The following is a 16,678-nucleotide window of genomic DNA, read 5'->3' as shown; positions in this document are numbered from 1 at the left end:
TACGTTTTACGTTTTACGGTCTATTTTAAAAAGTCTACTTTAAAAAGTTTACGTTTTACGTTAAAAAGTTTTTACATAAAAGTTTACGTTTTACATTTTATTTAAAAAGTTTACGTTTTACGTTAAAAAATTTACGTTTTACGTAAAAAAGAGCCAAAGTTTAACCTTCAAAATTATTAAGCTAAACTCAAGCAAAAACTAAGTCAAGCTCAACTCAATACACCAATGATCATATCTTGCTTTTTATTATTCTTTACAAGAGAAATGGAAAACTGAATGGATGTTCATAAGAGTAGTGATCTAAGAAAACAAGTAAAGAAAAACTAGCATGAATACTGTCGGATTACATTTGGCCATAGAAAAGTTCCATCTCAAATTGGTACAAAAAATAGACCCTATTTGGTCCAATATCACCTCTAAACTTATTAATCAATCATACAGTAAGACCTTGTGGTTCAGCAGCCCTCGGTGCCCTAGTCTTAGGCTTCTCAACCACAATAGCCTGTGTGGTCAAAACCATTCCTGCAACCGAAGCCGCATTTTGCAGACCACATCTCGTCACCTTTTTATGTTAAAAAGTTTTTCCATAAAAGTTTACATTGTACGTTTTACGTTAAAAAGTTTACGTTTTACGTGAAAAAGTTTACGTTTTACGTGAAAAAGTTTACGTTTTACGTGAAAAAGTTTACATAACTATTTATAAATCCGGAAATAATAAAACTAAAAGAATCATTCTACAGTATTTATAACTCTTGGATCTTCAGTCCGGTTTTGGTTGGGTGACGAAACAAGGTGATCGCTTAACCAGGTCTACAACCAAGATGACAAGACCAAGACGAGTGCTTCACTTGTGCTTTATCAGGATTGAGGGTTTTACTGAATCAAGTTGCTTCGCAGGATCAATCACTCCAGACTCCACCAAATTCTCATACTTATCTGTCATCGCATTGTAACCCATCTCCCATTCACTCTCCTTTACTTTCTCGACCACCACTTCACCTTCAACTCCAGCATTCTAAGCTATTAAAGATGCCGGTGCCACCAACGCCTGCAAAAAACAAAGTTCATTGTTCAGTTAAAAACCATCAAATCCAAACTTTGAGGTTTGAACACCCCTGATTATGGTGCATAACTTGCCTTCTGAATGATGTTTGCACCTAACCGTTCATCTGCGTCCTCGATCGTTTCTTTAATGGCTGGAACTAATGTCGATAGATGAACAAACGCAGCACCACCACCAGGAACTATACCTTCTTCAATAGCAGCGAAAGTTGCATTTTTAGCATCTTCAATACATAGTTTTTGGTCTTCTAATTCAGTTTTGGTTGCAGCACCGACTTTAATAACAGCAATTCCACCTTATAGCTTTGCGATTCTTTCCTCTAGTTTCTCATTCTCGTAAACAGAGTCGTTCTCGAATAATTCCTTTTTTATCTGGGTGATTCGAGATTGAATCTCGTCCTTTGTTGCTACGTCGACAATGATGGTTGTTGAGTCCTTGGTGATTGTGATCTTCCTAGCGGTACCGAGTTGATCTACGGTGGCGTTTTGAACTAGTAGACCCATATCACTTGCTAGATACTCAGATCCTATTATTAATTCATAAAATAGAAAATGAACAAAAAGAATTACTTAAGAGGATATGGTCACACGTATGGGTGCAAACCTTGCAAAACATAAAGAACATTCAAGCATCAAATTTTATCTTAAAACTGGTCTTTTAAAGGTTTATTTGTTAGTATTTGTTTTGATTATGATCAAAAGATACCTTTATTGTAAAACTTAACAGAGAACTTAAGCAACTTGAAAAAAAAGAACACACATAAACACACACACACAAACACGCACACACAACTCGGCACAATCTAACCATCATCTTCATTAGTCTTCAGCAGAAACAGAGTTGAAAGAGAACATGGACTTACCGGAGATCTTGTCGAAACAGCACCACCACCGTCGCCTGTCTTCACTGCTAACGGCGGCACCGCTCCTCCGCCGTCCTTTCTCTCTCTCCTCTCGAACCGTCTCTCTCTCTCCTCTGATTCTTATCAACTAACCGTCGCTCACCATCGTCATCTTCTCCGGTGGGTCGCCGGAAAACCCCCTCGATCGCCGTCATCCACCGACCTCAGCCGTCCCTCTCTGTTCTCAGTCTCTGTCTGTCTGTCCTCGTTGAGTCTCAGCCGCCACCATTGCTAGAGAGAGATGGTGATAAGGGATTTCAAGAGAGATGGTGGTGATAAAGGATTTTAAGAGAGAGAAATGAGATATGTGGTTTCAATTTTGCCTGAATGATAAAAGTCAAACAAGAAGACAGATGACAGAGGAGAGAGTAGATGGATAAGACATTTTGAGTAAATTACTAAAATAACCTTTAGAATTTAAAATAATAGTGTATAGGTGGCATGAACTGATTGGTAGAGAGTGGTTCTCGCGGTTCTTACAACTGGGGATGGTTTTCATTTTAGCGGCTCCCTATATATATATATATATATATATATATATATATATATATATATATATATATATATAGGTAGAGGATCCTGTAAAAAGTGATCAAAGTGTGAGAAGTGTATTATAACACTATATATAATACTATATAACACCATATAAACACCGTATAACAATATGTAACACCATATAATACCATATAACACTATGTAACACTATATAACATTATATAACAAATATAACACTATAGTTTGTCTGATAGCATGTCTATGATAGATGTATAGTGTTATATTTGTTATATAATGTTATACAGTGTTACATAGTGTTATATGATATTATATGGTGTTACATATTGTTATACGGTGTTTATATGGTGTTATATAGTATTATATATAGTGTTATAATACACTTCTCACACTTTAGGTCCTTTTTACACTATCCTTACCCTATATAGGTAGAAACGGGATCAGGAGAGAACGGTAAAAAGTGTGAGAACGGTGAGAATGGATCCTGGCCCAACACGTGCCAGGGGGCGCTAATTGTTATGTGAGGGTACGATTGTCATTCTCCACTTCCTGCTAAACAATGGCATTGGGATTCCTTTGCCCAAAAAAAAATAAATATAAATGGCGTTTTCATCTTTATGCTAGTTTTACATGGCGTTTAAAAAAAATATTTTTTTAGGAATGGCGTTTTCATCTTTATGCTAGTTTTACATGGTGTTTTTTTAAAAAAATATTTGTTTACGAATGGCGTTTATGTTTTAATAGCGTTCTATTGATATCCAATAGATATGGCGTTTTTGTGTTTTCTACTTGTTTTAGTTTAGTTTTTTTAACCCTTTTTTAATGTTGTTTATGTTTTAAATTGTTACTATTTGTTGATTATTCTAATCATGGCGTTTTCATTGATTTTCACAAATATGATAGAAAATCACACAACCAAACATGTAGATGTAATAATGTAAAAAGTAAAACACAATAGTCAACATTAAAATTTTACAATCCATGGGGTTTAAGCTAATCTACAAAATCTTTCATCCTTTGTGCTATTCTCTTGTCTGCTGTGTCAAACATTTCACGTATTTTTTGTCCCCCTAAAGCCAAGAATTTTGTTACACATTTGGTCAATTGGTTTCTATTTCCATTTTCGCTATGAAGCAGGATTTTTCCAATGTATTTTGCCCTTAGTTCATTTAGCTGTCTTTGCTGGAGTTGATTTGGGGCATCTTCTTTTGCCAAACCACTTCTCCAACGAGCTATATCCCCATGTATGTTTCCATATGCCTCATTGCGAAAATCCCACAGTCGAGCACGTTAGACGTTGTCCTCCAATCCATCTGTTGTCTGACAATCTTCGCCTTGCTCATGATCTTATGCTTTGGGTGTTTTTTAATACGCAAGTAGTTTGCAAAAGCAGTGTGCTGCAGTTTCACATTTTTTCACATATATTAGTTTGGCGTTTTGTCAACATAGTTCCTATATACAAAGTTTTTAAGATACTTACCAACTTTTCCACCCATCCAGCATACTTGTCTTCGATGCTGACGTCATCCCCTGCACCGTTGTTGTCCAATACATCAACTCTTTCGTGTTTTATGTTGAAACAGACAACATAGAAATGTCTTTCCCATATTATTGGCACGAAGAGCAGTTCATAATCTTTGATGGTTTTATTTTTCTTGTCTCCTTTGAAACGTGTATTTTTCAGAACAGTTTCCATGTTTCTGTTGAATTTTTTGTTTTGTATATTTTCTTTTGTCGTTTCATCGTATGCCGGAGTATTTTATAATATTGAGTACTAAATTTTAAACAACAAAACAATGTCCTATTATAATTTTATCAACTAAATATAGCAAAAGAGTTACCAGCAGTAATTCTGAGCAGAATAACTTTGAGGGGATTCTGGAGCCTTGTATCTTTCTTCATAGTTCAGGATATGTGCCCAACATAGAATAATTGAGACGTGTGCTTGAAATCCTGGTTTCATGCTCTCACAAATCACCCTCATGAGAAACTTTTCTCCCATCTTGAACACCTCGGTCCTAAAAAAACATCTTTTGGCATTTTAGTTATACAAACTCATTCTATTATAATACATGGCGTTTTGATCGTTTTTACATGCATATTTTCCATATTAACTCTAAACACTATGAGGAATGATTAGGGTTGCAGGAGTTTTATTCTATTTTCCATATTAACTCTAAACACCCCTAACTTTGTAACTTTCACATGAAGCACATAATAACTTGTAATTTACAAGTAAAGCATATAATTCACGTATTTGTCATGCAACACATAAGTTTTGTATAAACCATCCATTTATAATTATTATTCGTGTTAGTCACTAACGTTCGAGAGTTAACTTATATGTCTGTTCTGGTAATTCCCTGAATTACCAAAGTAGACTCATTTAACTAACCATAGTTAAAGGTTATGCGTTCGGTAATTCCCCGAATTACCAAAGTAGACTCATTTAACTAACCATAGTTAAATGCAGTGCTATGAATGTATGATTAAGTTAACTGTGGTTATGTTAAAATATTAACCTGAAATTGCAGGTTGTCATGCCAACACTTGTTATAACAATTAAAATAGAAATCTTAAAAACTTACAATAAAGAAACATTGATGTAGTTTCAAAGGCTTGTACGATCGTACTTCAATAACTTGTATGTGAACAAAACCTAAAAAACCTAAAAAAACCTAACCCCCACCCCCCCCCTCAAAAAAACCTAACCCCCCCTCCCAAGCTAAAATTCTAAAAACTAAACCCCCAAAAAACCTAAAAAATCTAAAAAAAAAAAAAATTTTGGCTACTAAAAGTAGCGATTTTTTTTTATAAAAAATAAAATTTGTGTGTTTTTTAGATATTTGTAGGCATTTTTGGTTGTGTTCACATTGGTTCTCGCGGTTCTCGCAATAAAGGGTAGTTCCTAACGGATCTTTGTCTGCTGAAACTTGTTTATTTTTTTAAAAACATTCCTTCGGCGCTTTTTTGTTTTTTTTGCCCAAAACTCTTAAAAACATGTATATTACATGTGTTATTTTTTTCAAAAAAAAAAATGTCGAGAGGTTGGGTTTTCTAGGGTTTTTTGAAATTTTTAAGGTTTTCTACATAGCCCTACCCTATATATATATATATATATATATATATATATATATATATATATATATATATATATATATATATATATATATATATATATATATACAATACGGCTTAACGTACATCACCTACGACATATAATTATGCACATTCATTCGAAAATCACGCACGTTATAAACTAAAAAACCCAAATCACGCATGTTGGAAAACATTATCACGCATGATAAAAACATTAAGAGTAAATTACAAGTTTTGTCCTTTATGTTTACATCAAATTTCAGGCGCTGTCCTTTTGGCCAAAATCTTGCAGGCGCTGTCCTTTACCTTTCAAAATCTTGCACGTTTTGTCCTTTAGGCCAAACCCAGTTAGAATTTTTGGTTAAATCTGGTCATGTGCTTTGCACATGAGGGCATTGTTGTCATTTCATCTCTTTAGGGACTATTGTGTAAAGAACTTATGTTTAGGGACTAGTATGTAAAAAACTCTATTTATACTCTCATCCCTTTCTCCCTCAACCTCTTCTATCACCTACTAGCACCATACCTGCTAATCTAAAGACAACCAACCTGTAAGTCCCGTTTAACCGGATCTTTCAATGATATCAAACAACACCAAGTTTGTGCGGAATCCAAACTTGATGTGATTCAAGAACAAATCGAAAAATATGAAAAGACGAACCGAAAATATGGAAACGAAGAACAAACCGAATCACTTTCAAACTCTTGCACACGATTCTATTACTATCAAGCAAAACCGTCTGGTACAAGTGTTCTTCACAACCAAATCGCCTCCCACTCTCTGTTTCTCTAGAAATTCTGTAACTATGAATGTCCAACCCTAAAACAAGTAGAAAACTTGTTTATATACTAACCTAAGCCCAAGTCCCTACATGGGCTCCCCTTGGACCTGCTTGGCCCACATGGCCTAAAGCTTGGCCCAAGTGACCTATATAGGTCCAAAACCTAATATTTACTAACCCGGTAAATCCCAGTTTGTAACCGTAGCCCGTTGGATTAATTTGATGCGTCAGTCTCACACTTTAGGGCCTAACAATCTCCCCCTAGACTGATGCCATCAAATTGTCTTCATGACTTGAATTCAGCAACGTCTTCAACGAAAACTATGGTTGTCACTATGCTGCAGATGTTGTGGAAGTTATTGACTTCTAAACTCTCAGCACTGGGTCTCTTTCTTCAGAATTTGTGGTTAGCTTCATATCAGGATCACGATCAGCATTTTCTTGAAAATCTTGTCGAAAAGAATGTGAGAGGAGGATTCTCAGCAGCTCTTTTCTTCTGCAATCTTTGTCTTTCAAGCAGGTTCACGGTACTTCTTCAAATGCACTTTCATTGTCAGACGACGTCTTGTATCCGGTTCTTCTGACTCAGGTACATCTTGTTGTTGTGATGCTTTGGGCTTCTTCAGCAACTAACAGCATCTCAGTCTTCATCAACCCCTGTTCTTGATTGAAATCAAGTTCTGCACATGCTCACAAACTCATAAGCAAACATTTCTTATGCAACAGGGAGAGTACCACATGAACACTAGGTACATCAAATTTCACAATTTAAATTCTTTTAACTTTTGATGATCAGTCAAACCTTCAAGAACGGTTACATTTTTAATTTTTAAGAGAAACAAATAAACACACTATTTTTGGATTTTTGAAATTTTTCTATTTTTTTTTAATTTTTTAATTTTTAAGAACTAAAACAAATAAAAACTCAAAATATAAACAACTACCATAATATACAATTACAATTGCAATGGGATCAAAATTCGTTCTCAGGCAGACTAAGGAACACTTTTCAGTACGAGCCTAATCAAACTGGTCTATGCGATTGCCAATATGTTTGTCCACTTAAACTTTAACGCTCAACTTTGAATTTTTCAACTTCGTGATATGCTTAAGGTAATATTATACTATTATACCCGTGTGTCCCATTCCAAGGCATACCCCCGCGATCAAGGTAAGCACAACGATTCATCGTAACAAGTGAGTATACTGATGTCATCCTTTAAGATATCCTGACTGTGCAGTCTGCATATAATCTGTTTTATCATGTTTTGATTTCTTAGCAATGAACACCCAAATAAATACTAATCAAATCTCGGAAATGTAAACAGCACACTCTATCATGCAAGTATCTTCCCTACCACATATTTCACAAGTCCAATCCAGATTTCTGAAATCTTAACTGGGAGTGGATTGAGAAGAGAACAGAATAGATCTTTTGCAGAGGTGATATAATATACAGATCAAATGAGTTTTTCTCAATTTGATATAGGTTTATTTGGGTTTCTTTTGGGCACTAGAGGGCCTCTTTCGGGTGTTTAGATCTACAGCGCGACAACAGACAGCTAGGTCAGCATGTATCTGGATGCAGCAGAAGCTGTCGTTGCCTAGCACCTCCAGGTCAGCATGTATCTGGATGCAGCAGAGGAGGTACACGACTTTTTTTTAGAGAAGATTTCAGAATCAGATCAAAATTGTGTGTATCGGGAAAACATACAGACATTCAAATAGAAATGAGCTAATTCCAAGTGACTTTCTTTCCTGGGGTCATGCACAATTTTAGTTCTAAGCAGAAGGACAACCAAGATATCCCGGATGATTCAACAATATAAAGACCCGAAACCTCAGATGTTGGCTATCTATCAACGCAAGATTTAAGACCATAAAATCATACACCGTTGGTATGTTACCCACATGGTACATAGTTCGTTATGTTTATATCACTTAGTATCTTTTATCATATTGAGCGTCAAGCCTATCGACATATCGCAGTAGATCCTAGTCATTTCAGCTATGGCACCTTACATGTGTTAGTCAAACCCTTTAACACGAACATTTATTTCACTTCCCATATCATGCAATTTTTCTTTTTGGCTTTTTGTTTTTCTAATGTTTTTGTGTTTTTCTCATTTTCTCCCCCTAAAGCAACACATATATATACATCAAACTCTTTTTGTATTTTTTTCTTTTCTGAGTTTTCTCCCCCTAAACTCTATATCTATCTATATGTTCCTCTCCCCCCCTAAATTTGTGCATAAATCTTGGATTTTTGCGCAAATTTACCATTTACAAGAGAAAGGACACTTTATATACAAGGTTATAAACTAAGAAAAAGAGAAAATATTTTTGCTTAACCGTTCTGTCATCAGATTGAAGACAAATCAAAGTTCTGAATTTAAACAGTACCTTTTGCTGATCATTTCTTACTTCGTTTATCTCCTCCAAAGGAAACATATCATCTGTAAAAAAAATTTGAACTTTTTGCAACAGTGAAATGTTACCCGTTTTTATCTCTGGAACAACTGCTATCAACATTCCAGAGATTGTCAACAGCTCCTCCTTAGTTGTTCCTGAAAGGTAAGGAGATTAGTAAGACATGGGTACCCAGGCCATCGTGGTCCTGGGATTTCCTGAAGCATCAAAATAAGACACTTCTTTTAAACACAAGTCCCCTTTAATTTCAAGGATTGGAGACGTAGCTGCTTTTTGTTTTGCTCTCCAAATTTGTTTAGGCTTTTCTAGTTTCTTAGATGCCTTTGGCAAAACATTTGGCTTATCAACCTTATTATTTTTCAAAATTTTTGTAGGTTTCAAAGCTTGTTTTCTTTTTGCTTTAGCAGCATTCCAATCCCCATCAGAAGGTTTAACCGTGGGATTCACATTCTTCATTGCCTTAGGTGAAGATACCTTCATTGGCTTAGAATGGTAGTTGTCCTTTGGTGTAACCCTCTGATTTTGCATATAGTAGGGTACGTAGGGACGCCTTGTGCAGTTTCTAGCAATGTGACCCGCAATGCCACAATTGTAGCAAGTTTGTCTTTTCACCGGAAAGACGTTTTGAGCCGCTTGATTCGCTCTAGCAGGTCCTGAAGGACAAACCGGTCCTTTTTGCGTTGGATGTGACTGCACATTTCTCTTAGATGAAGACGAATTGGGGTGCTTGTATTTGTTGTTTGCAGAAGTCTTGTTGCTCTGAGCACCATTTTTCGTCTTTTCTCCCATATTGGAGCTTTCAATCACTTTGTCACGAGCCTTATGAGATCGTGATTGTCCTTGATAAGCAGACTTCGCATACCCCTGACTTTGATCTGCTTGCTTTGACTCATTCCGCTTGTTGTGAACCGGCTCACAAACATCAGCACACGAGTGAGTGTTGGCATTTCGTTGCACTTTTGGACGATGAACACAATTTCTAGCAATGTGTCCAGGAATTCCACAGTTGAAACATGTCTGTCGTTTCAATGTGTGGATATTCTGACAGCCAGCAGCAGTAGCTGATTTGGTGGGTCTAGATGACCGAGCTTGCTTAGGTTGCTTTGCTTGTGTCCCATGTGCCTTTTCTGATTCTTTCTGTACCTGTTGATCAGAACTAGCAGAGGCATGAGATTCAGATAGATGATGTTTTTCGTCTTTTATAATTTTATCAGGATCATTTTGAAAAGACGATTCAGTTTCTGTTTTAATTCCCTTATCAGAAACATTTTCTTGTGACTTTTCATTTATTTCAACTCCGTTTTCTTCTTTTACAAAATCAGGTTCAGTTTTAATTTCAGAAGATGAAGAAGATGAAGTTTCATCAACACATGTTTCGTCAACACATGTATCATGTGAATCTACTTGAGGTCTGCTTTCAGTCACGGTTTCCAATGTGGTCCCACTAGATTCAACATTAGGGACATCCACTGAGGCCGATTCAGAAGAAGAATCAGGACATTCTTGATTTTCTTGGGAAGAGGTTTCAGTGGTTTCACTAAATGTATCCTGAGGGACCTCACCTGTGACACTTTCATCAACCAAAGGGTTAGAAACATCAGATACACAAGATGAAACATAAGCAGAAAACGACGCAAACAAAGAACTAGTAAAAGCAATGTCAGACTCAGTTGGTTCAGAATAATGTTCAAAATATGGTTCAGAAACATTTGAACTAATGACCGGTTCACTCCCATGAACATCACCACACTTTACTTCAGAGCTATCATCTGCACATGACGATGAAACATTAGGATCAATTGTGCCTTTGGGAACAAAATTCAATGGAGTAGACTTTTGTGGCTCAACATGTCTGTCATGAACAGACGATTTGTTATTTTTCGAACCATAAGTCATTTTACTCTCGTTCAACATCTCCTCCTCAGTCATTGGTAAATACGTGTAATTATCATTGTACGGAGGAGGAGTTTGATTATAACCCAATCCTGACCCTTTCCTTTTAGAATATGCCAATTGCTGATCACACAGATTTTTGACTAATTTACTGGAGGAATCGAATTTCTTAATGTTTAATTGATTTATTTGGTATTTATCTCTTACATTCTCCAGTTCTTTAGTCACCTCACACAATTTTTCTTTGACTATCATGAGTTGGGCTGTAGCTACACTGACATCGTCCTTGAGTTGAACAATGTCCTTACGCTGAGCTTCGATTAACTCAGCGTTTTGTATCCTATAAGCCTCAACCCTTCCTCGGCACTCAGGAGTGCAAAAGACAGAAAGTATGTCTTCTTTAGTGATGAATGTCATAATTTCAGAGGGTAGTTGACACTTTTGATCTTCTCCTCAAAACACAAACCAACGAGAACCCGTGTACTCGCTAAATCAAACACTTTGCATGCAATCGAACCCGCTTTCTGAACCGTACCTCAAAACCTGTCAAACCAAGTTTACCACCAAACAAAACTCCACCCTTTTTTTTTTTTATTAATTAGAAAAACCTAATTATTATTATTATTATTATTATTATTATTATTATTATTATTATTATTATTATTATTATTATTATTATTATTATTATTATTATTATTATAAAACCAATGATTAAGCAATTATGACTTAATGATTATGATTATTTATTATTATAATTAAATAAATAAAAACAGTAAACAACGAATTCAAATGATTGTCGTTTCTGTCTTCTTCTACGTAGAAACAACACCAAACCCTAATTTTAAAAACTGCCGCCACTACCACAAAATGACTAAGTGATGAAGATGATAAGACAATATTGAACGGAGAATAACAGAGGACGGCGGTGGTGTGTGAGTGATGATCGGAGTGGAGAAAGGGTGGTGAACGATGATGTTGATGACAGGAGGTTCGAGAGACGGTGACAGGAGATGAAGACGAGGACAAAGGAGATCGGAGGTGGTGGTTATGGAGGTCCGTACGAAGGTGGTGATCGTCGGTGTGATCGGAGGTTGAATGACGATGATGATGAGATGAAGACGATGACCGGAAAATGTGGTGGCAGGTTGCGACTAGTTCTTCCAAATGAGGAGCTGTTGATGCGACTCGTAACCGTGACCGGATGATCAGATGGTTGCGACTTGGATGTTTTGAAGATGTGAGGATGAAACGTGTTTGAAATTTGAATTCTAAAGAAAACAAATTTTCAAAAGATTTTGTAAAATAAACAAATCACCGAAAATCTGCAAAGATTTTAAAAACAAGATATTTTCAAATTTTTAAAAATTACGTTTAATCCTTTTAACATTCCTTTTCAAAATCAAAACATCCAAAAATAGTGATTTTTATCAAGTTTCGATGAATACTACGAAGAACGCGAAGAACACCGGACCAAAATTAACGAAAATCCTGAATCTTTGATATCACACCGAGCCTAGAACAGGTTCTAAAGGCTCTGATACCACTTGTAAGTCCCGTTTAACCGGATCTTTCAATGATATCAAACAACACCAAGTTTGTGCGGAATCCAAACTTGATGTGATTCAAGAACAAATCGAAAAATATGAAAAGACGAACCGAAAATATGGAAACGAAGAACAAACCGAATCACTTTCAAACTCTTGCACACGATTCTATTACTATCAAGCAAAACCGTCTGGTACAAGTGTTCTTCACAACCAAATCGCCTCCCACTCTCTGTTTCTCTAGAAATTCTGTAACTATGAATGTCCAACCCTAAAACAAGTAGAAAACTTGTTTATATACTAACCTAAGCCCAAGTCCCTACATGGGCTCCCCTTGGACCTGCTTGGCCCACATGGCCTAAAGCTTGGCCCAAGTGACCTATATAGGTCCAAAACCTAATATTTACTAACCCGGTAAATCACAGTTTGTAACCGTAGCCCGTTGGATTAATTTGATGCGTCAGTCTCACACTTTAGGGCCTAACACAACCACCATCAACCATACCATCACCACCTACCACCACCGCCAGCACCCTACCCACTAATCTGAAGACCACCCCGCCAGACCGTCACCAACACCTCACCCCGTTGTATGAACCCTAACCCACCACCAACCCGATCCAGTCGCAACACTTCGATCCAGAAGTTTTAAATCTAAATCTGATCTAACCTCTAACTAGATCCGACACCGTTTTCAGGTTTTCCATTTAGGGTTTGAACGACGGCGACAGGTAAAGTTCTAAATCCCCTTCGATTTTGTGGTGGTGGCAGGTTTGACTGGTTTCAGCTCTCGCTGATGAGTTAGGATTTTCTTTTGGTTTGATTTTATGGTGGTGGTGGCAGGTTTTTGCTCGAATCCTACATTTTTATGAGGCGATATTGAATAGAGGCTATTTTGAAGGCTCTGGTTATAAGATGGTGAGGGTGTTGGGTGTGGTGGTTTGAAGGGGTTTGTTTACAAAATCACAAATTTCGGTTGTAGACCAACTGTTTGAGAGAGAATTGACTGGTTAAAGGGTTTCGATTTTGATTATCTAAAGGGAGAATTAAAAGTGAAAAGTTGAATGTAGTAATTTGATTAGTGAAATGGCTGCAAACTATTTGGCAGATGAAAATCAGGAGCAAATCAGGTGCGTATTTCAGATCTTTAATCGCCACCATTTTCTTTAAACTTCCTTGAATCTGTAGCTGTTACTCAATGGATGATGAATGATGATTGATGATGTTGTTGTTGCTGCTCTTATTGTTAGAATGAAAGATCTGAATTAAGGGGTTAATGTGGGAAATAATGGAGAATTGAAAGGGGTGAGAGGGAAATGACCATTTTACCCCTATGTGCACTGTACATGGCATTTCTAACTGAGTTTTCTAACAAGGTTTGGCCTAAAGGACAAAACGTGCAAGATTTTGAAATGTAAAGGACACCGCCTGCAAGATTTTGGCCAAAAGGACAGCACCTGAAATTTGGTGTAAACATAAAGGACAAACTTGTAATTTACTCAAACATTAATCACGCACGTCATACACATAATCACGCACATTGTCGTACATGATGTACGTTAACCCGTATTGTGTGTGTGTGTGTGTGTGTGTGTGTGTATATATATATATATATATTGGGTCAGAATTTAGAGAGAACGGGTGAAAGTGTGAGAACGGTGAGAACGATTATGGACCGTCAAATCAAAACAATCTATGAACTACATGGCGCGGTGGTGTTTTCGTAAATAACATCACTTTTATTAGTGTGGCGTGCTTCCATAAGGGCAAAAAGGTAAATGTTTATCTACAAAACACATCAAAGCGTGACCGAAACATATATACTTCCCAGAGAAACCTCCCCAAAACCCACGTAAAACGCGAAAACCCTAGAAAACACGAAATAACAAAAACTATGGCGTCGAAAGATCAAACCAGATCCAGAGGAAAAAAACATAGTGAGTTAACTTCGATTTACATTGTGCTAGTTTATGCTGCTTTTGGCGTTCTAGTTTTAACAATAAATTTGCAGTTTCTACAAGTGTGGAAGGGGAAGGGTCATCTTCTCCAAAACGCCAAAAAACGAACTAGCAACGAAAGAAGACAACAAGAGGACATGGTACACAATGTTACTTTTCATGATGTAAAAATACACTTTGATACATTGTTGCCAAAACGCCAAAATTTGTATTGTTTGTTTAACAATGTATGAGAACGAAATTTTACATATCATTCATGTGTTACTAAACGCCACAAAAATGTATCCTGTCATAGCTTTGTTACGAAATGCCAAAAAATGCATGGTTTCTGTTATAAATGCCATTTAACTATGATTGTCTTATTCAACATCTATCATCTGTTATTGATTTATAAAACGCCATAAATGTATCATAGTTATGTTAAATTATACTATTAAAACGCCATAAAATAAAATGCCATAAAATAAAATGCCATAAATGTATCATAGTAACCGATCAATCTCAGGATCGATGAAGCGATAGAGTTCCATTGAAGGATTTTTAGTTATGCCCTAACTCTTCGGAGGGCTCTCTTTCTTGGGATCCTTAGCAGGGGAGGATCGGAGATTCATCTTGGCCATGGGTTAAACGAAGAACAGAGCACCGGAAAGAAGAAGATTTAAAGGGGTAGGGTCTCGAATTTAAATGCAAATTTCATCCTTATCTCTAACCCTATTTATAATGATGATTGTTGCAGGTAGTCATGTCGCTGTGTTAGCATCGCAACGACTATCTCTCTTAGCAACGGCTAGTCCGAATAAAATTGAAACATGACTATTAAATCGGATATCAACTAGTCATGTTTGTGGGCAATTGTTAGGGATATAATTTCAAAGCTTGTGGATCACGGATCCTCAAATGCAGCTTGGATCAAGGATCCTCAGTTCAGTTTGAATTAAGGATCCTTAGAAGGTGTTGCAGGACTAAGGATCCAGGATCCTCATTATTATCCTAACACTAACAGTTGTTTCCATCATTTTTAAACTTGTTTTGCAGGAGTATTCGAATAGGACGTGGTCCAACCGAGATTCTAGGGGAATATGCTTGATGATTCTGCACGTGCATGAACTCTTCGACCGTTATGGTGATTGTGGGGGACTTGCATCTTTTGCAGATAGTTAGTTAGGCTAGATATTTCTATTTTTAATGGGGATACAAGCTTGATTTAGACATTATTATTAGCAACACAACTGCACTACACCCAAGCTCTCAAGAACTCTCTGCGATTACACACTTTTGCACTATAGTGATCCTTGTACCAAGCTTGTTATCATCCCGATTTGTAAACTTTGTTTGTTTAATATAGTTGGTGATCGGTAGTTTCCATCACCCGAGGTTTTTTATGCCGGAGATCATTCATTGATCAAGGGCTTTTTCCTCGTATAAATCCTTGTGTCCACCACTCATTTCATTCATTCATTGCTCATATATTTGATCATTTAACTAAGCATCACACCTCACAAAATCAGATTTGGTTGCATTATCCTTATGTGATTTTTGACCAAAACACCTCCTGCTCTGAAGCTTCCACGATATCCTGGGCTTGTATCCTTAATTGCTATCCTGTCCGGGATTTTGTTGAGGCCTTCATCGAAGTGGAGTAGCATTCCTTCACCTCTTGTTGCTCACTTTCAACTTTGACTACCCCCAAGGAGTAGGAATCTTGACACACTGATGATAGGTGGAAGGTACAGCTTTCATATCGTGAATCCATGGCCTGCCTAATATAGTATTATAGAAGGATAATGAATCCATGACACAGAACCGTTGCATCGAGTTTACTCCTTCAACATATACGGGCGGCTTGATCTCTCCAACAATATTCTTTGCTTCTCCACTGAACCCTACAAGCACAATGGACTTCGAGGTAATCTCTATTTCGGGGATGTTCATTCTCTTCAAGGTCTCTAATTGGATGATGTTCACCGAGCTGCCATTGTCTACCAATATCCTATGTACAAAATGGTTAGTAATGTATAAATTAAATACCAGACCATCATGGTGAGGATCCTGGATGTTATCCCGGTCGTCACTGTCGAATGTTATCAATTTGTCATTTGTAAGCGTTGTCATCCTTGTTGGTTTGTCTCCTCTTTCTGCCTTAGCCTCCTTAGCATGCCTTTCTGTCACAACCCGACTCTTCAGGTCATTACTTATCATTGTCTTTTCTCATAAACGCTTGTACTCCTAAGATTCGATTAACGCCAAGGGGTTTAAACAATATTTTGACGCATTATTAAACACATTTTGAAACGCTTATTACAACACTTATTTAAAACACATTTAACGCATTTAAACGCTACTCACAACGCATACTATTTGAACGGATTTTAACGCATTTTATCTCATTTTACATCGCTTGTTTAGACTAAATGCTATCGCAACGCAAACTCAAAACACGGATTTACTTTTATGCTTTTTAGTTATTATGTTATGTGGTTATCTCAATGCAACGC

The 16,678-nt window shown here is 36.8% G+C and overlaps 1 pseudogene; it reads right to left on the bottom strand.

The window, feature by feature from the left end:
* Nucleotides 1-265: 265 nt before the first annotated feature.
* Nucleotides 266-2,119, bottom strand: LOC110932209 (annotated as a pseudogene).
* Nucleotides 2,120-16,678: the final 14,559 nt, after the last annotated feature.

This window comes from Helianthus annuus, chromosome 1, assembly GCF_002127325.2.
Source record: "Helianthus annuus cultivar XRQ/B chromosome 1, HanXRQr2.0-SUNRISE, whole genome shotgun sequence".
In the NCBI taxonomy this organism is placed as follows: Eukaryota; Viridiplantae; Streptophyta; class Magnoliopsida; order Asterales; family Asteraceae; genus Helianthus; species Helianthus annuus.
This window is presented reverse-complemented; position numbering and strand designations above follow the sequence as displayed.